Raw genomic sequence first — 22288 nt, forward strand, 5'->3', positions numbered from 1 at the left:
AAGGAAAGCGAGAAAGCAAAGAGAGTTAGACGAAGAAATGGAGCGAAAAAGGAGACAGAGGGAGAGCGATATTAATCACATTCAGAAAAAGTTAATGATATGATAGGATTGATATTTAAGATATGATATGATTGGGTATTTATAACGCGCTTAATACCCATAGGTTTCTAAGCACGGGCCCGGGATTGAACCTGTGTTGCTCCATGGCGTCTTGCTTCCAAGGCGAGCAAGTTTTGCCCCTGAGCTATCCTCCCGAGACATGGAACCGAGTCCACTGATATCATGGAACAATAAAGAGAGTTCCTCCCATTACAGGGAGTAACGTCGGGCCGGCTAGGGTAGCCCTAGAAGAGAATTTTGACATAGGGAGCATCAAAGATAGGATCGCTAAAGATATCAAGACTTCAGAAAAAGTAGCAAATCGGGAAGCAGTCCCTGGTCTTCCAATCACGAAGCAAAGAAAAAGACCCCTTCAGTCTCAAGCATAGATTCTTGTCCTTAGGCTGGCTGACTTTACATAAGGGTGAAGGGGATGAGAGCCATACTAGCTGCAGGCTAGATACATCAGACGAAGAGAGAGAAATCTTCCATGTGGAAGAGGGAGGAGGTGCATGGAGTCCTGAGGGATGTCTGCAGACAGACAAGGAAGTGAGATGGTCTGATCTAGATCCACCTAAATATAGGACACCTGATCCCCTGGCATATCCATAGCGTCCTTAAGGATGATTGCATAGCGAGAAAGGAGAGTCACCACCATATGTGAGCAGGCTGAGGTAATTGCCAGGAAGAAGGCAATCAGGTACCATTGTCCCCACTATGGACAGGCAGACGATCGGAGCCGATTGTGGACTTGGGTTCACACAGTTCCCTTTATTGGTGGAAGGAGGGGCCAGACCACAGTATATTCCATGGCCACAAATGGATAAGGATCATTTAATGTGTAAACTTTCCAGTTTAATGGCGGGTGCAGAGAAAAGGATTCATGAACTAGAGAAAATGACAGGGGGAAATACATTAGCAATAGGGGACATTAACAGTCTCCTAGCAGCCATCCTTGGGGCAAGGGCTGATGACATTTGGACAAGAGCAGGTTATTCAAGTGTCACGGCACAGAACACAGCACACGATGAAGTGCCATTTAACAATTGTAGAGAAGATGTCTGGAGAGCGCTTACAAATTAGTGGGAGTGCAAGTGAAGCCATGGGTAGAAATAAAATTGATTATAGTGCATCCCTGACAGCTGTTACAGGAGTAAAATAGGAAGAGGGAAGATGCTACAAAACTTGAGGAAACCAAGTTAGTTCAGAAGAAATTGCCAAAGTACGACATAGAAGGGGTGGTATTGACAAGTGGAGAAGGATTGGGAATACAGCAAGCAGTGGGCACATTGCAGGCAAATAATCAACGTCAAATGTATCAAGGAGGGAATGGGTTTGAACCACAAGGCAGAGGGAGGAATGGGCTACAGAGGAATGGGTGGTTTTCAGAACATCCAAGGCGGTTTCCAGAATATGCAGAATGATAATCAGAATGTGCTTGGAGGATTTAAGCAAGGGGGACAAATCAGAAGAGTTCCTCCTATATATTGGACATGTGGGATGATAGGGAACATTGCACACATGTGTGAAAGCCAAGGGTATGTACAGAATGGGCAATTCTCAAGAGGGGGGCAAGCTTATCCTCCAGCATATAGCTCACAGGCTAGGGACCTGTTCGACCAAGATCTGACAGTGTATCAAGCACAAGCGCTGCAAATGCAACAGGCATTGCAACCACAGCAAGCACCATTGAATCCCCCATAAGGGCAGTTTCAGCACGCACCCATGCAAATACAGCATAACGCAAACACAAGGCAGTTATTGAGACATAGAGTAGGGGGTGTCACTGTGGTGGGAGGAAGTCCTTTTACAGGTATGGGGATATGCATGTATCCAAAATAGGACAGCTCACTGGGCAATGTGATGTTTTCAGTACTATCAGTGACACCAGATCCCCAAGAGGAAACAAGGATTGATGTAACTATATGAGACACATCTTTGTTCTTTTTTAGTAGACACTAGGACCACTCGTTCATGTATATGAGAGGGAAAATATCAAATGTCGGCCATTGCCATAAATGCTCAAGGATTCTCTGGAGCTACGAGTCTAGTTCCTTTCACTGATGAATTACCAGTCTCTGTAGGAGAGTGTGACATGTCTGTTCCATTGTTGTATTCATGGCAGAAACCAGTTAACATTCTAGGACGTGATTTAATGATGCAGCTTAATATGACAATTTATTTTACTGATGAAGGCAAAGTGTGCTCTATTCCAGGGATACATTATATGAATGTAGGCAAATTTATATTGGTGTTTACAGGGCAAATGGCTCTGCTAGGAATGCCACTGGAACCAGAAGTCTTTCTTTATGTGGTATGCATTTTGTTGACATGGCCACCCAGCTTAGTGGGAAAGATTATGAGAATACTTGATTAATTCTTGTTCAGGCCACAGGTACCTGTGGATGAAGACAGGGGACAGACTATTCCCCTAGAGTTAAATGCAGCCATAGTGTGAGGGGGGATGGTCATGCTCAAAGCAACAGATGATGAGGGCAGGCCATGGAAAACAGTGATTGCCATTGGGTAAGGTTATAGACTGACTGATGTTACTGAAGAAGATATGTTTAGAGATGATCCATTAGATGATGAAGTAATTTTAGAGATGAATATTGCATATTGGATCAGAATAGAGAAAAGAGAGATCCCACGCGAATGGTAATAGTGAGTCAGTGTCCAGCATTTTTCAATGAAGATTTGGAAAAAGTACTCTTTATGGACCAAAGGCCCTTATGACATAGGCCTATTGAAGGGTGCACGGAACGTTAATATAAAGTTGAAGCCAGGACCAATTTTTCCTCAAGCAAAACAGTATCCAATGTCTCAAGAGGCGGATGAGGGTATTTTAAAGACTGTTTCAGCCCTGATGCAACAAGGTATTTTAGTGATGTCAGAATCACTGTGCAATACCGTAGTGTATCCTATCAAGAAATCAAAAGGGGGTAGTGGAGATTCTTACAAGACATCATGAGACTGATTAACCAGATTGTAGAGGCAGAGTTTCCTTTAGTTCCTAATCCAGAGACAGTAATATGCAGTATCCCAGCAGAAGCACAATATTTTACAGAGATTAACTTGGAAAATGTGTTTTTCTCAATCCTGCTGCATAATGACTCCCAAGACCTTACGTCATGTATCTTTCACCAAACTAAACTGAAAAGCATTTGTTTGCCACAAGCTTACTTTGAGTCTCCATCGATCTTAAATAGGGTCCTCCAGATGGACCTAAGCAATATTGATTTGAAAAGCGTTGTGATACAGTATGTAGATAATATTTTGGTTAGTAGCATGACAAAAGATGAGTGCAGACAAGACTCAATTCAGTTAATTAATATCCAGGCAGACAAGGGATATAAGGTTGACAAAGAGAATCTGCAATATTGTCAAGAGAAAGTGTGGTATATAGGACAGTTGATCTCACATGAGGAAAAGAGGGTCACACCTGAGAGAGCTGAGTGGCGGTAATCCGTTACCTCCATATTCCGAGGTCCCTTAGTGGGACCCTTCTTTAACCCCTGGTCTGACCAGTTGTTAAGGACGGGACCCTCTAAGGGACTTCAGAGCTAATAACGGTACCACAAATTGGGGTACCGTTATTAGCTACTTCCCCATTCCCATTGAGCCCTATGGGGGCTCAAATGGGAATGGGGAATGGTTCTCAGAATGGGGACTTACTGGGTCCTCCAGGGTTGGAATGACCCGGTAAGTACTCTTTCCGAGAACCCGGACCTGGTATGCGGTAAGGGGGTAGCCATGGTGCTAGTAGCACCATGGCTACCTCCTACCTCGTAATGAGGCCCATGGAACAGTTTTTGGGATTATGCAACTATGTTAGAGCATGTGTGTTTGATTATAGCTCATTATAACTCATACAGAAGAACCCTTTTGCTGGCTCTAAAGAAAGCACAAGTGAATAAGGAAAAATAGAATGGACTGAGGAATTGGAGGAAGGGTTTGAAGAGTTGAAGAGTTGAAGAAAGCCATTTGTACAGCTCCAGTTTTAGGAATTCCCAATTATGTCGAGGAGTTCTTTTACATTTCGGATACAAATGGGACAGTCATAACAGCAGTCTTTACACAGAGAACTACACTGGGGTATAAGCATCTGGCATTTTATAGTGGGATTCTGGATCCAGTTATGTAAGTGCACTTTCCTTGTGAACAGTCGCTGGCTGTAGCCGTGTTCGCAATTGAGAAGTCTATCAATATTGTGATGGGGTGTTCTATGACACTCTTTGTGGAGCATGCTTTGTTTGCCATATTGGAACAACCTAAGGGTACATTGACATCTAAGAGAGCATATGCGTATGAGGTGGTTATACTGAATCCAGCAATCAAAATAGTCAGGTTTAAAATAGTGAACCTTGCTGTTTGTAGCTGAGCCTGTGGCAGAGGGTGAGCATGTGAATTATTGTGCAAACTACGAAGAATTCTATGAAGACATCCCATGCATAAAGGAAAATGCATTAGCAGGGGGGAGATTCTCTTTTTTGATGATTCTTTGAAAATTGATCAAACTAGTGGGGAAAGGCATTTTGGCTGAGCTGTGGTGCGAGACAGAGCAAATGGTGATTTGAGATTGTAGCAATTGGAAGACCACGTCTCACTTTTTAGTGCAAGCTGCAGAATTTGTGGTGATTATAGTTGCACTTGAGAAACACGCAAGGCAGGAAGTGACAGTGTACAGTGACTCCACCTATGTGACATCAACCATGCACTCAGCAAGCATGTTGGAAAAGGAGGGGCAACCTCTGAGTGGATGGCACTCCAGTGCAATGAGCAGAATTATTGGACAGGCTTATTAAGGCACAGCAACTCCCAGTAGACATGCAATAGTTAAATGCATACCAAGCGAACTGACATTATCTCTCACGGGAACAAAGCCGCAGGCAGTACACTGCAGGAAGAGCAAGTGTTATGGAAACAAAGGGGGTGTTCTTCATCCCACACAGAAACATTATGGCAGCAAAACAGCACTGGAAAGCTGGTGATGCCAGTAGCATTGTTAAAGGAAGCACTTGATCAGATTGACTACCCTACGCAGTTAACCTGGGAAAGCCTCACAGCAGCTATTGCGGATGACTGGTTCATACTAAACCTGTTAGTTATGTAGTAAATTGCATCATATGTAAAAAGTTAACCACTGGGCGTACACTGCAAAAGACCAGAGGCGTGATTCCTTGACCAAACCGTCCTTTTCAGCATTTAGCTATTGATTATGTTGACATGCTGCAAGTATGTAGTGGACAAAGGTATCTGAAAGTGGTGGAGTGTCCCTTTTCCGGTGGACCAAAGCAGGTCCTGTCGCACCCTGATGCCACTTGTGCAGCAAAAGTTTTTAGTCCGAGAAGTCTTTTCCAGATGGGGCGTGTGTGAGGTGCTAAGATCCGACAATGGGCCCCATTTTGTTAATGAGGTATTTGAACAACAGATTAGCTTATTGTTAAGTCTAAAACACAAGTTTTTGTCTGCTTATCACCGGCAAGTGAACATGATATGTGAGAGACTGAACGGTCTCCTTAAAGAGAGAATTGCAAAACTCAAATTGAAACTGGAGAAGGGATGGCTGTATTGCCTGTCCCTTGCATTATATGCATTAAGGAATCAGCTTGGGTCGGACCACCAACTCACACCCCACAAGCTAGTGACAGGGAGGCGAATAAGAACGCCTCTATCTCCTCCATCCAAAGAGCAGAAGTGATGCCCAGAAGACTGCAGAAATGTTAGGACATTGCTTATTTGACATGTATGGCCGCTAGTATGTCTGTCATTTCAGATCAACTCAAACGCTGATGGGTTCGGTCTCAGGACACAGGTCAAGACCATACACAACCAGAGCTTTGGAACTACTACCTGTACCTAGACTTTTTATTGGAGATCCAGTCCTAATACAGAATTTCACCAGGAAGTGTCAAGAGCCACACTTTAGTGGCCCATACTTGGTGGAAAACATTACTCCCTCAGCAGTGAAAGTCCAAGAGAGACGCACTTGGATCAATTTGAGCAACGGAAAGCCATATGCTGGTGAGACCGACGCACCCCAACTATCGATTGAGAAGTAAGACAAGGAGAAGATGTTCAGCGTGTGCAGACCCAATGGATGATGAGGAAGAAGGAAGCTAAGTTTGCTGACTAAATGAATGCAAGTGTGCCTTTGGACTGTGGCTCACCCAGGACACTATTTATAGATATTATAGCAGGAGTGCAAACTCAGTTCTTGAGTCAGATGAATCTTTTGAATTGGACTTTAAAAAGTGTTGACATACTATAAATATGCCAAACTTAGAGTTCAAATTTGTCGACGGGAAACACAAGCAGTCTCCAGACTTGTTCCTCACTGAGTTTCTGTTTGGTTAAATCAATGGTCCTGACAGATGTTGATGTCCATAGGCACCTTTTCACTGTTTTTGTTTTCATTCTTATCCTCCTCTTGTTGGGCGCAGTTTTAATATAAGCACTTTTCTGCATGATCCTATAAAATGGCCCTGCAATCAGGATGATGCTTATGGTGATAGTTTAACAGATCCTGCAGTTACCTGACCATTTAACAGAGTTGCCTGGTTAATAAGGTTTTATCCTTCCTTAAAGCAGTATAAAGGCACAATGATAAACATCGAACATGGTACAGTTTTGGAAAGTAAGTCTACTCAACGACGTGTGGAGAATCATAATTGGTGGGGATTAAGGTAGTGGTTCATAATATATGCATGCTCAGCATTTAATGTTGTTTTCCTGATTCTTTTTGGTCTATACTGTTTACTTCATTGGTCCAAGCAAGTTAGAAATCCTGTTGATTCTTCCCACTCCAGTGACTCTTGCAGAAGAGTCCATTACTAAAAGACCAAGACCATTTGTGATTTTCCCCATACCAGTAGCTCCTGTAAGGTTGCCTATTGCTAAAGTGAATGTACCAATAATCTCCCCTGTAGGGAGGACCATTACTGATATGCTTCTGGAATATTATGCTAGCACACACTTTGCAGGAGGGAGACACAGGAGACATACAGAGGAAGATGACAATGGGATAAACACATAGTTAGATTGTACAGCACACCTGGGTAACAACATGTGGTCTCAGCACATGAAAAAGGTGGGATAGAGTACATCTAAATAGAGTTGTTACGTTTGTGCTCTTATGCCTTATGCCATTAATGTAGCCCAAACTTTCATTGCTAAAGAAATCCCGGAGTATGATGCCAGATGTCTCGTTCACCTTGCAGCATGCTTGAAAAGAGTCTAGTTTCAAGGAAATTGTGCCATTTTTCGATGGAGATTGAGATGGCCGTTCCCATTCCAAGATGATTATATCAAGACTACACAATGTAAAAAGAGCTTGCATGGAAAAACAAGATGCTTAAATATTACATATTCAGGGTCAGGACTGAATAAAGTGGCCATAGAGGAAATGAAGAGAACGGACTGTCCTGACAAGGAAGAAAGGCCTTGGGCACCTTGATGCTGGGAGCAAAATCAAACGTAAGTCTATGCACGAGTGAAAACAAAGAAAGGATGGGAAGAGGGAATGATGTCCTGTCCGTCTCATCGATTTAAGTCAGAATACGTGCAAGAAGTACAAAAGGTGAATGATGAGTGTTTAAAGTCATGGTCCGAAAATGCTACATTATTGACATGGGTAGAATATGAATCAGGTCCATTGATGGTGAACCCATTGATAAATACAAAATTGTGCTTCCAGGGAAAAGATACATGGGAGCTAATGTAGGGTGCAAGACTACAGTTGATGTCTCTAAAATGGAAGCAAGGAAAGAGATCCTAATGGATCAATATTGGGCCTATGAATCTAGAGCCTTTATGATGTTGCCCGATTTTTGGGGAGGAACATGCTCCATAGTACTTGTTCATGTTGCAGCCTTGGTGATTCCAAAGAGTGACCTGAACATTGGTGCTCACATGAGGAAGAGGAGATTAGTTGGATTTCTCAATCGAACAAAAAGGGAGAATTACTTTTCAGCTAAATCTATAGAAGCTTATGATTCTATTCCGTATGAACACAGGTTGTTCAGTCAAACTGCTACAGTATTCACAACTATTTTTATGCCAGGGATCAAACACTGGCAAATGCAAAGTGGTTGTAAATCACTCACTGGGAGCTCCTGCAGACGATCAACAGTGCCATAAAGAGATTCAATATTATCAAGGAAGAATTGAGAGCCATGATATTGATGACCCTTCAGAACAGATATGTCCTGGACATGATTGCATCCATGGATGGGGGTGTTTGTGCCAAAATTGGAGAATCATGTTGCACATTCACACCTTCTCAAGGTGACGAGAATGGGACCTTGACAGAGGCAATAACGTTGCTAACGAACTTGCATATCAAGATGGAATATGAACTGGAAGATATTACAGATGACAGCTGGTTTGCATCAATCTTCTCATGGATTCCACAATGGAAGGCAAATATTTTCAAGTTTCTTGGAGCACTATTGGTGATGATCATGTTTGGATTCTGTGTGATCAGAATAATAATTACACACTGCAAGAAGACAGCAAAGAAAGCAGTAGGAGTGAAGATTATGATCAATGTCGAGTGCTGGGTTTGGACCCAAGGAGCTGACAGATGAAGAAATCAGAAAATATGTAGAAGTGAGCATTCTAGCACCTGAGGGAACGAAGTTTCAGTATCCAAGGAACCACAAGAAGTATGTGGGATCATGGATCTATTGCAGCCCGAATGGACAATGTAGCCACATGACTTGGTGTATTGATAACTATTTAAAATCAGCAGGATCTCTGAAAGGAGTAGTGAAGATATGGACTCCAAAGAAGCACTTTTTCAGACAAGGATGACTAGACTTGAAGACTGATTGGAGAGTGGTCGCTGAATCAACCAGAGGGGTGAGTGTAGTGTAGGAGCCAAATGCCTCTACCGGAAATCCTGCCCCATCTTACCTATATGTTGGGAACCATAAATTGTGACAAGCAAAACACCAGGAATGATGCCTATACCACGTAAAGCCTTTGAGACAAGGTATCTATTGAGAAAACTGTTCTTCATGTATCCTTGGAGAGCTGACAGCCTCTTAGGAGAAGTTCCAGAAGAAGTCTACAGCTGAATGATAAAGGAGATTGGTGACGTCATATGAAGCAAAGACGACACGCCAAGAAAATATGCCAAGAGAAAAGGTGATGAAATAAAGAGTCAAGTAACATTTTATGTGCAGAATGAAGATTGCACGTGCTTGGAACACTGAAGAAAATATAAGTTGCTTTATAACTGTGCAGATTCTGCAATGCAAGTAGACTAAGTAACCATGAAGGCTGGCTATACATAGTGAATAGACTGCAGGCGGTGCCACCAATATATATGGATGTTTATAGAATCTGGATGTTCCACAACGCATTTTTGCAAACAAGGACCACAGTAGCAAAAGGGCTGAAAGAGTGGCACAGCAGAGAAAAACAGCTGAAGATGGAGGAAGAATCGAGAAGGCTTGCTTGGCCCAGTGTCATTGGTTGAGACAGTCAAGAAGCTTGTTATCCATTCGAGAAGATGCAATGAACGTGAGAAGCTAGGCAATCTCCTGTTGAGGTGCATTGTAAAAACACGATGGGTGCCAAGTTGTATTCATTTAATAGTATTAAATGTGAAGAAAGAGCTAAAACACAGTCTCCTGTCACATGGGATAGATGGAAATAGACTTTGGGGCAAGCTACATCGAGAATGAAGATAAGAACATGCTCACACTCCCTTCTATTCTCAGATGCAGTGATAATTTGCAAGTCTGAGTTCATAGACAATTTGAATGGAAGACAGCAGGAATGATGATGCATGATGGGCTAATTGGGTGGGGAGGGATGGTCAAGTGCACCCACAAGCACCAGCTGTACCAGATTGTGTGCTGCTAGTGAGTGGAATATTCCAGAAGGGTACAAGCGTGCCAACCATTAAAGAGGGCCACATAGAAAGGCACCCTATAGTTTGAGAGCCAATGAAATGTTGTGTATTTGATGGCAATGATGATGACTTGCACTAGGGGTGGGCATAGTTGTCCACCTGACTATAGAGAGCCAATCATAATCCTATCCCCATAGAAAGTATATCTAGATGTCCCCGTAGACCAACCACAATCCCAGATAAGTTTTCTTAGTTTGACACATAATGTGATGTCAATGATGAAGAGTTTTTGTTGTAAAAGTGTATTTTTTAATGTAAAACATTGAGAGATATGTTATGAGACTTCCATTGATTTCCGTTGTACTCCCTGTTTTAGACAATTGATATTAAAACAGCTATGTTTTGCAAACTTCCTGAGTCATTTTTATTATTGGTGTAAGAGTAAATTCTGCATCCCCATCCATCCAATAAAGCTTTACCTCATTAAAAGGGCTAAAGGCTTCAGTTTATTTGTATTGTTACAATCTCTTGCATTTTTAAATTATGCGTATTTAAAACTGATGTTAAATAAATAAATAACTATCTATAACTGAAACCTTGACTGTAAGTGTTATTTGGCTACTTGTATTCACGGATTTCAAATGTACAGCTTTACAGCTAACTTTTACCCCTGTGGCTGCTCCGCCACACTACCAAATTGTGTAGTACAGACCTATACCAAAAGGTGGGCTACCTCATACCAAGCAGATAAGTCTTGTGTAGTCTCACCCAGTGTGACTGCACCAATTTTCTACCTAACAATGGTGGCAGGTGGTGGAATTGGCATAGAGGAGTTACATTGACCATTTGTTGTTCTTGTGCCCAACTTGCAACATGTCTAGTATAGACAGCTTTAATGAGTCAGCCCTCACTAGCCTGAATGTAGATCAACTGAAAGATTTGTGAAAAGCGTGGGGTGTGCCTCTGAAAGGAAGAACCTGTTAATGAATAACAAGTTTGTTAAATAACCAAAGCATGGATTGGAGGGCTGTAACAACTACTAATCAAACTATTACTGCTCAGGATGCGTGTAAGGCCCTATTTTTACCAGGGTGTGATTTCCCAAGGAAGTCATCTCTGGCAGGGGATCAAACTTTGTGTCCCACTACATGCAGACCATGTGGAACAACTGTGGAGCGACGTGCAATTTCTCAACAGTCTACCATCCCCAACCCAATAGGTTGGTGGAGAGGTTTAACTATACCATGAAGAGCATGATAGGTGCTTTAGCGGAACCCCTCATGCCTCCTCTTTGCTAATAGAGAAGTCCCTCAAGCTGGGGTTGGTTTTAGCCCCCTTGAACTTCTTTATCGTCATCCAGTTAGAGGCCCTTTGGCTCTGATCAAGGAAGGGTTGGTGAGTGCTCCTTCCCTACAGCCAGTGAGAGTCACTGACTATGTGTTAGGCCTCAGAAAGAGGATGGCACTGATGATAACAGAGGCTTCTGAAAACATGAAAGCTGGTCGGGCTCTGCTCAAGAATTGGCATGACCAGAAGGCCAAAATGGTGGAGTTCACTCCAGACCAGTTAGTATTGGTCATGGTGCCTACAAGGCAGAGGGCCTTACAGGACAGGTGGATTGGACCCTTCAATGTTGTAGGTAGGCTTGGCGAGGTCAATTATTTAGTGAACTGAGTGAGGAACTTCTTGAGTGGGGATCTCATAAGGTGTACTCTCGCGACCCGTATGTCAGTGCTATTAAGGTTAGCAATGGTTGTATTATTTTATTCTTGTGTCGCAAGGGTGTAGGTCAACACGGAGACATAGAGTCCCTCATCTCCGTTTGTAAAGTAAGCAGTAGTTTGTTTGTGCCTACACCTCTTTGAGCCAAATTTCTGATCTGAATGAATCAAAGTACGTAGTCAAGTTTCTTCAAGCATATTTTCTTAATTTATTTGATATATATTCTGCCCATATGGATGACACGTGTTTCGGCGTTTCTTTGGCGCCTTTTTCAAATCCGGGCTGAATGCAAACGTAACATGTAATAAAACAAAACACAAAATATAACATATGAAATAGCATTTTAGCATATTTTGTAACACATTTAGTAGTTAGAATAGTGACTTAGGCTGTGTAGTATATCCTTTGAGCATTCTCAAATTACATGAACACCTAAAAGTGCAGCACCTCTTAGTTACCTCAAATGGTTAAAAATAAATCCATTACAGTGACTATGTTAGTTTTTAAAATTAAATATGTCCAATCCGAAAAAGAAGTAAGTATGGGATGGCATGGACCTAACAATTTTTGGCTGTCAGAAAAGCATGTAAATTTGTTGTCTTACCCTTATTGAATGTAATACGAATCTCCCTTTCCTTATTTCCGGGAATTAGTTTTTAGTTGAAGTATATCACGGTATTTCCAGGGTTAAATCCCACCTAAAACAAATTTGATTATTCTATTATGCTAACATCAGCCTTTTAACCTTCTATCCGATTGATTCTTTGTGCATGATTCCCTTGCATATATTTAGACACATTTTAAACTCTGGTAATCATGACTAGTAACATCTTTCTCATTGAATTTATATAAAAAGTGTTATTCATATTTGCAATCCTCCAATTGCATTACATATCCTTGGTCTCATGCATTCTGTTACTCTAGCGGTCACTAGGAATTACTTTTTCAGTTACAACGACTGGTAATCGATTTGCTCCCCATTTGTGTTTACCAAAACACCCTGTCGCGTGAGTTTGAAATCCCAACAAATATATATTTAATTTATGCCACTCGGCATCAAGCATGCTGATTTCTACATTGAGCATGCTTGTAACGGTGGTCTTTCCACCGCTTAAAAGCGCTTACCTACAAAATTCGCCTGCTCATGCCTCAAGCGTCGGGGGTCCCGTTTTGATTCTGACAAATCCTTGTTCATAAAGAGTTACAGATTGCTAGTCCCTCTTTCCTTTTGTTCATTTGCAAAATTCGGCGACCATACTTTGGGCTGAGTTTTAGTACTTAAGTCCTTTTTTCCTTTTTGGTGTTTAAAATGGTCTGTTGCATTTGTGTTTAGTGTAACATTGGTTTGAATGTAAACTTCCGTATTTATCTTGCGCGGCTGATCTGTTACTTATTATTATGTCCAAATTTACAAAAATTAAAGTTAAAAGAGTAACTAGTTTTACACTATGTTTATAAGTATTTTTTACGCAATCTCTTTATATTATGTATACCTGAGACAGTTTCCTGTTGGGAATGGTGCGTTATGGTAACTTTAGTTTTCTTCATTGACCATTATTTTTTCACTATATTTTATTAGCATTCTTTTCACAATTTCAGAATGGTGCATTGTGGTACCTGTGGTTTGATGTTACTTTCGCCTCTCTCATCTGTTTAACTTTCATCTGAATAGCGGTTTCGCCCATATAGGATCTCCCCATGTGTATATCTAAAGCATATAATTTAGCAGTGCACATTCTTCTCACAATTTCAGAATGGTGCATTGTGGTACCTGTGGTTTGATGTAAATTTCGCCTCTCTCATCTGTTTAACTTTCATCTGATTAGCGGTTTCGCCCATATAGGATCTCCCCATGTGTATATCTAAAGCATATGATTTAACATTGCACTATTCAATAATATTTTTCTTTGCAACAAATTATAATCGAACAAAATGGAAAACAGGAAAAAACATGTTTGTGATAAATGAAAACATTTGCAATATTCATAACAAGAGACTTGTATATTATCATTTTTTTGGTTTTGTTTCTGCTATTTCTCTGCTACTTCTCCAGCATCACAAAAAATGAATCATTTCATTATCTGAATTTAATCCATGTTCCAATGTTTGAAAATGGCAGATTAATCTGGCTTCTACTTGCCTTAAGCAAAGTTCTTGATTTCCTCCTCGTTTGCCCATTTTGATTCTTTTCAGTCCAATAAATCTAATGTCTTTTTTATTTTGCATTTGATGTTGGTTTTGCCAATGAACAGATAATGGGAGGTTTTTGTCTTGACTTCCTATAGCTGAAAAATGTTCTCTAATTCTATTTCTTAACTCCCGAATGGTGCTCCCAATGTAGAGCAGATTGCAGACACATATCACTGCGTAGACCACATGTTTAGATCTACAATTAATTTGTTCCCTAATCTTTGTTTTGACACCTTTCCTAAAACCTGACTGTGGTTGTCGTAACCATGTTTGTGATCTTGTTTCTTCTTTCTCCTCTTCGGACAACATAGAAGGACTCAACATGTTTTTCAAAGTTCTGGCTTTCCTATAAGTTATTGTTGGATAATCTTGTATGTGTTTCTCGATATGTGGGTCTAGTTTTAATAGATACCAGTTCTTTTTTAGGACTTTTTTAATTTCTTTGTTGTTTGCACAATATGCCGTAATAAAATGAATAGTATCGTCTGGTTGTATACTTTTGCTGCTTTGAGATAATGTTGATTGTCTGGTCATGTTTTTGGCCTTCATTTTTGCAGTTTTAATTGATTTTTGTGAGTATCCTCTGGCCTTAAATCTGTTTGATAACAGTTGACATTCACTACTATTCATTTTATTACGGCATATTGTGCAAACAACAAAGAAATTAAAAAAGTCCTAAAAAAGAACTGGTATCTATTAAAACTAGACACACATATCGAGAAACACATACACGATTATCCAAAAATAACTTATAGGAAAGCCAGAACTTTGAAAAACATGTTGAGTCCTTCTATGTTGTCCGTAGAGGAGAAAGAAGAAACAAGATCACAAACATGGTTACGACAACCACAGTCAGGTTTTAGGAAATGTGGCTTCTGTTCGATGTGCCACTATGCAGTACAAGAAACAGTTACTTTTACGAACCAAGAAGGTGTCAAAACAAAGATTAGGGAACAAATTAATTGTAGATCTAAACATGTGGTCTACGCAGTGATATGTGCCTGTAATCTGCTCTACATTGGGAGCACCATTCGGGAGTTAAGACTAGAATTAGAGAACATATTTCAGCTATAGGAAGTCAAGACAAAAACCTCCCGTTATCTGTTCATTGGCAAAACCAACATCAAATGCAAAATAAAAAAGACATTAGATTTATTGGACTGAAAAGAATCAAAATGGGCAAACGAGGAGGAAATCAAGAACTTTGCTTAAGGCAAGAAGAAGCCAGATAATTCTGCCATTTTCAAACATTGGAACATGGATTAAATTCAGATTATGAAATGATTCATTTTTTGTGATGCTGGAAAAGTAGCAGAGAAATAGCAGAAACAAAACCAAAAAAATGATAATATATAGGTCTCTTGTTATGAATATTGCAAATGTTTTCATTAATCACAAAAATGTTTTTTTCCTGTTTTCCATTTTGTTCGATTATAATTTGTTGCAAAGAAAAATATTATTGAATAGTGCAATGTTAAATCATATGCTTTAGATATACACATGGGGGGATCCTATATGGGCGAAACCGCTAATCAGATGAAAGTTAAACAGATGAGAGAGGCGAAATTTACATCAAACCACAAGTACCACAATGCACCATTCTGAAATTGTGAGAAGAATGTGCACTGCTAAATTATATGCTTTAGATATACACATGGGGAGATCCTATATGGGCGAAACCGCTATTCAGATGAAAGTTAAACAGATGAGAGAGGCGAAAGTAACATCAAACCACAGGTACCACAATGCACCATTCTGAAATTGTGAAAAGAATGCTAATAAAATATAGTGAAAAAATAATGGTCAATGAAGAAAACTAAAGTTACCATAACGCACCATTCCCAACAGGAAACTGTCTCAGGTATACATAATATAAAGAGATTGCGTAAAAAATACGTATAAACATAGTGTAAAACTAGTTACTCTTTTAACTTTAATTTTTGTAAATTTGGACATAATAATAAGTAACAGATCAGCCGTGCAAGATAAATACGGAAGTTTAAATTCAAACCAATGTTACACTAAACACAAATGCAACAGACCATTTTAAACACCAAAAAGGAAAAAAGGACTTACGTACTAAAACTCAGCCCAAAGTATGGCCGCCGAATTTTGCAAATGAACAAAAGGAAAGAGGGACTAGCAATCTGTAACTCTTTATGAACAAGGATTTGTCAGAATCAAAACGGGACCCCCGACGCTTGAGGCAAATGCAGGCGAATTTTGTAGGTAAGCGCTTTTAAGGGGTGGAAAGACCACCGCTACAAGCATGCTCAATGTAGAAATCAGCATGCTTGATGCCGAGTGGCATAAATAAAATATATTTTTGTTGGGATTTCAAACTCACGCGACAGGGTGTTTTAGTAAACACAAATGGGGAGCAAATCGATTACCAGTCGTTGTAACTGAAAAAGTAATTCCTAGTGACCGCTAGAGTAACAGAATGCATGAGACCAAGGATATGTAATGCAATTGGAGGATTGCAAATATGAATAACACTTTTTATATAAATTCAAAGAGAAAGATGTTACTAGTCATGCTTACCAGAGTTTAAAATGTATCTAAATATATGCAAGGGAATCATGCACAAAGAATCAATCCGATAGAAGGTTAAAAGGCTAATGTTAGCATAATAGAATAATCAAATTTGTTTTAGGTGGGATTTAACCCTGGAACTACCATTATATACTTCAACTAAAAACTAATTCCCGGAAATAAGGAAAGGGAGATTCGTATTACATTCAATAAGGGTAAGAAAACAAATTTACATGCTTTTCTGACAGCCAAAAATTGTTAGGTCCATGCCATCCCATACTTACTTCTTTTTCGGATTGCACATATTTAATTTTAAAAACTAACATAGTCACTGTAATGGATTTATTTTTAACCATTTGAGGTAACTAAGAGGTGCTGCACTTTTAGGTGTTCATGTAATTTGAGAATGCTCAAAGGATATACTACACAGCCTAAGTCACTATTCTAACTACTAAATGTGTTACAAAATATGCTAAAATGCTATTTCATATGTTATATTTTGTGTTTTGTTTTATTACATGTTACGTTTGCATTCAGCCCGGATTTGAAAAAGGTGCCAAAGAAACGCCGAAACAAGTGTCATCCATATGGGCAGAATATATATCAAATAAATTAAGAAAATATGCTTGAAGAAACTTGACTACGTACTTTGATTCATTCAGATCAGAAATTTGGCGCAAAGAGGTGTAGGCACAAACAAACTACTGCTCAATTATTTAGTGGGCATGGGCAACCCCAAGGAAGCCCCTATGGTCTATCAGATTAACCGTCTGAAGGCTTATTTTTCTTTTTTTTATCAGTGTTTAGTTTATTACAAACTATTCACTTTTGGTTTACAAGCATCATCTATTTCCATTTGTTTTTGAAAAAAGATAAAAATGAGGAAAGAAGACTGTCCACATTGCAAATGCTGTCCTTTATTTAGTCTGGTTTTTCTCACGGTTAATTAGGGATGATTAATACCACTCTCCTTCAGTATTTTGAAGGTTACTTTAAGACATTTTACCAATGCAAAGGTAATTCTCTGGTGTTGGCCCCCATGCACGATCCCCCACCATTTCTCAGCTTCTAAGCCAGCCTTTCCAAAGATTTGGTCATAAAGATGGATTGATCGTAAATCCTTCATATTTGGACAAAACAGAGTCAACCGTTTCAGAGTTTCCCACTGAGAGACACAGAGGTGGCATTTGTCATTTGATTGTTCCCTAAAATACTTCACTAGAGTGGTTTTATTGTGGAGTACATTCAGCCTGAATCTTAGAAACAAATCTCACTGCTTGTAGTTAGGGAATTTATTTAGGGAACCGGAAATTACATTTAATTGACCATAGTTCATTTTTTAAAGAGTGTGCATGATGGAAGTGGCTCTCTTCTCTTCTGGTTCACGCTAGTCATCTACCCATAGGATTATTTTTACTTGTGTAGGATTTTTGCATGAGGTTTAAATTGATGTCCTTAGGTTCTGGAGTATTGTTAGACATTGGTTCCTCCACTGGTTTAGTGTCCAGTCATTTGTGTGTACATTTGCTATCTAAAACACTTCACATTGCAGGGGGCTATTTGTCAAATTTGTTTTCCTGAATAGTGATATTGCATTCCACGATACTTTTACATATAATGATGATAGTCCCAGTTCAGGTCGAAGGACTGCCACCGGGAAAGCCTTTGGTAGATGTAATATGCGCTTCAAGAAGTAACCTTCCAATTAGTCCCACACTTCCCAGCGGAGTTCAATACAGGCCTATGAACCATACATAAGTACTGGTTACACCTTTTAAATGTAGATGATTATAATAGGTTGAAGGGAGAATTTCCCATACCTTCGATCAGGCACCATGCCCTGGGCAGCAAGATGTTTAACTTTCCTCTTTAGAGAGTCAATACAGACATTTTCACCATTAGTGGCACTTAACATAGTTCTGAGATATTGTATCTCTTTTGATGGCCCCAGGTGTTTCCCATTTATTAGTCATCTTTCTTTTTTCTTCTTGCTTCCTTTCCCAACAATTCACTTATTTCGGTAGTGTGTTCAGTTTTCTCTGCAGACCGATCATGGTCAAATCCAAAAGGACCAAGTCGTCTGCATATTATAACCAGCCTACATCCATTCCGTTGATCTTAGATGGGAATGTTATTTTATCTTCCAGATCAATTTTCAGATCTTCAATAAAAAAGTTGAATGAAGTAGGGCCAAGGGGAAATCTTGTTTTAAATCCTTTGCTGTATCTATTTTCCTTGTTAAGTTCCCCTTCTGATCCAACTTGATATGCACATTTGTCCCTGCGTATAGATGTTTGATAGCCATCAGCATGTTGTTTTGGCATCCTTTTGATTTTAATTGCTGCCACAATAGTTCATGATCAATACTATCAAACACTTGTTCCAAGTCTATTCAGGCCATATGGATGTTCCCTTTGTTATTAACAGCTCTCTGTTTAAGGAGACTAAGTAATAGCAGGTTTAGGTTGAATCCTACCTCTTTTACGAAGCCAGCCTGTCTACTATCAAAGCTCCTTGTTGCCAAGATCCACTCATTCAATCACTTTAGAAGAATCATCGCAATGATTTTTTCCCAGGAGGTTGAGTAGGGCGATCGGCCTATAGCTCATCGGTTGCAAGCGGTCCCCTTTTTTAAATATCAGGACCACTATCGCCACCTTCCAGGATTTTGGAATTTTTCCCTTTTGAATGATTCTTCTGCAAAGGATTTGCTAGAAGTGCACCCATGTTTCGGGGCTGCTTTCAGGGTGGCGTTGAAGAAGGCATCTGGCCCTGGTGATTGCACCTGAATTGCTTTTTTTATAAGTGTTAGAATTTCCTCCCTATCAAATTCAATGTTCCATCTCTGGGCTGATGTATCTTCTGGATATGCAGTTGTGTGATTGTTTTGCCTCAAGCAAATTCCCAAAGTGCTTTGCCTATGGGATATAGTAAATATGGGCAAGTTGTTTTTCTCTGTCAATGAGGGGCTGCCATAAAGACTTGCTGGTATTATTGTTAAGTGCCTTTAACATGGCTTCTGCATCTCTTTTATGATTCATAGTTTTGTGTTGTTTTAAATTGTTCTTATATTTTTACCTCCTTTTTTGGGCAAGTTTCTTTTGTTAAATAGCACTAGGGATTGAAGCTGTCAAAGATCATTTCTGAGGATCTTGTTTTGCATAGCTAACTATTTATCATAAATGTGGTTCATTTTATGAAATGGCTTTACATTTTTTTTCATTTAAATTCTCTGAGTGACAACAGAATTTTGTCATACTCCACCCCTTTTTTTGCCATACAAGTAGATCTTTTGTTATTGAGAGAATATCCTTTGGCAATAGACGCAACCTACTTAGTCCTTTCAATTCCCCCCGTTCATTCAACCTTTGGGGACATTTTTGGACCATCCCTGAAATCATCATTATTATAGGGTTGTGGTCACTATGAGGTACCCGCTGAACAGTTAAGGAGTTAATATCTGGCAGATGTTCCGATATGAAAATGTAATCCAGTGTTGCTTTCCTCTTTCTGTTAGTCCAGGTAGCTGCTGCTGGGATATCTCCTGTGATATTTTATTTAGTATGTGGATCCCTCTCAACTCCATCTCTTCCAGCCATTCCCGACCGCGACAATTCTTTGGTCTCTTTTTGCCAGTTTTTACTCCAATTGCCTCCCATAGTCTTAGGAAGCAATATGATTTAAGGTAACCACAAATCACTAATCAAACATGCAAGTGATCCAAGTACATTTTGTCGATCCGGTCTGTCACAAGGTTTACAAATATTGCTCCCTCCTAGCCATCCAGGATCCAATACAGGTTATTTAGAAGGAGGAAATCATCATCTTTCTGTGTCTTTTCCTTCGTACGCATTATTAAGATCTGTATATACGGATTTGGATTGATGGCCTGAATGACTGTTAAATTGCATCCATTTCTTATCAGTATTAGGAGACCTTAAAATGGTCTACCGGTTTTACCTCATTTGGCCGGATTTATATACACTGAATAGCCTTAGAAATTCATAGTTTCTCTTAGCCAAGAATCCTGGATGCATTTTATGTCTAATTTAGTTATCACCGGGGCACACATTAAACAAAGGCATATATACTCAAGTGTTCCAAATCCCGATTTCAGGGTTTCTCAGCTTTCCTTTCTTGTGGATCTAATCATATAATGTTCTGGCTAGTGCTCCTGCCAGCCAACTCCATGACTGCTGTTCTTGTAATGGTGTAGTTTGTGTTGGATCATAGATCATTCTCCTCGTTGGAAATGTCTCCACCTTCCTTCCTCGTACATTGATCTTGATTTTACTTTACAGCAAGTTTTTCTATGTATCTCCTCGATGGAAGCAAGTTTTCCATTTTACTCATCTTCTGAAGGATATGGTGACTCCCCACCAGATAATTTCCCTTAAGTTCCTTAAATTGGTGTTAGTGATTGATATCTTCTCTGGCCTGCGCTTCTTTGCATTTTCTCTTCTAATCAGGTCAAGACTCATTGTTTCCATCGAGCATTAACGAGGTCAGAGCCACAGAGCTCATGAGTAAGTTCACTTTGTTGTTTACTCTTTTATCCAGAAAGTCAACGATCTTAATGTCTTCTGTATTAACCACTCTTAATTTTGGGATGTGGTGTTATAGAGTCATTGGCCCTCATTAGGACCCTGGCGCTAAGTGTTTAACGGCGCCGTAAAAGGTTGCGGCGCCGTTAAACACTTAGCGCCTATTTAGGAGGTCCCTTTGCAGGACCCGACCTTAACGGCTGGTCTACACCAGCCGTTAAAGTAGGGACCCGCAAAGGGACCTTGCAGGCAATTACGGTACCGCAATTTAAGGTACCGTAATTGCCGCCTTTCCCATTATAATTGAGCCCTATGGAGCAAAAATGGGAATGGGGAAGGGCCATGGGGAAATGGGGAAATACCGCCCCGCCAACCTTGGAATGAGGCGGTATTTCCCCATTTCACCATGGCAGACTCGTTACAACACCGGCACCAACCATGGTGCTAATAGTGCCATGGTTTAGTACCAGTGTTGTAAAGAGGCCCATTATATTATATCTCTTTAATATCAGACCATTGGCTGCTCTCAGGATTCTTTAAAGTGTAATGGTTAGTCTCTGATCCCAATAAAATCCACTCTACTTACACCCTTGGAGTTTGTTCTCCTGAGGTCCCTTTGGCTATGACTTTATCTGTCCCACTCTTTCTTTTTTTGTTGCATCCAGAGGCGATTGTGGTTTAAATTTGAAAGTAGTTTGTTCATCATAACTGTCTGTTTTGGGGGCCTTTATCAGAATATTTTGAAGATCTTAATTTTTCTCTTCTTTCTCACATGATGAGGAAGGGTGGGAGGATCTTGGGTTCCATAGGAGTTGAAAGACTTTGTTCCTCTGGCTCTTGGGAAGATATAACCTCAACCACCCTCAGATATTCCTCCTGAGTTGTCAGGTTGTCTCCTTCGTACACTGAGAGGTCCATCAAATCCATCACACTCATTCCCATTTCTTCTTGTTGGTGTTTGTTACTAGAACATTAGGTGAAATCTCTGACTGCATTCTGGGTACCTTCTGCCCGGGCACATATGCCTTTTCTCCTCTTGGATCACCTCGGGTTGGATTTTCTGTGGTTTGGACCTTCAAATATCTCAAAAAACCTTTGCAAGCCACAGGGCTATCCTTGCATTCGTTTTTTCTACCTTTTTAGATTTCTTAACTTGTTTACCTGGTTTGCTTATGATGGCTCCTGTTCCATTGCTTCTAACTTGGTCAAAAATGGAGAAGGGATTTCTGCTGCTGTTAGTCAGATCACACAAATCACTGGACTTCTTGATTTTAGAATTCTCCATGATGTCAGATTGTTCACAGTCTTGGTGAATTTGGGCCTGGACTACTTCAAC

This window comes from Ambystoma mexicanum, chromosome 3q, assembly GCF_040938575.1.
Source record: "Ambystoma mexicanum isolate Mex_15411 chromosome 3q, UKY_AmexF1_1, whole genome shotgun sequence".
NCBI classification, from domain to species: domain Eukaryota; kingdom Metazoa; phylum Chordata; class Amphibia; order Caudata; family Ambystomatidae; genus Ambystoma; species Ambystoma mexicanum.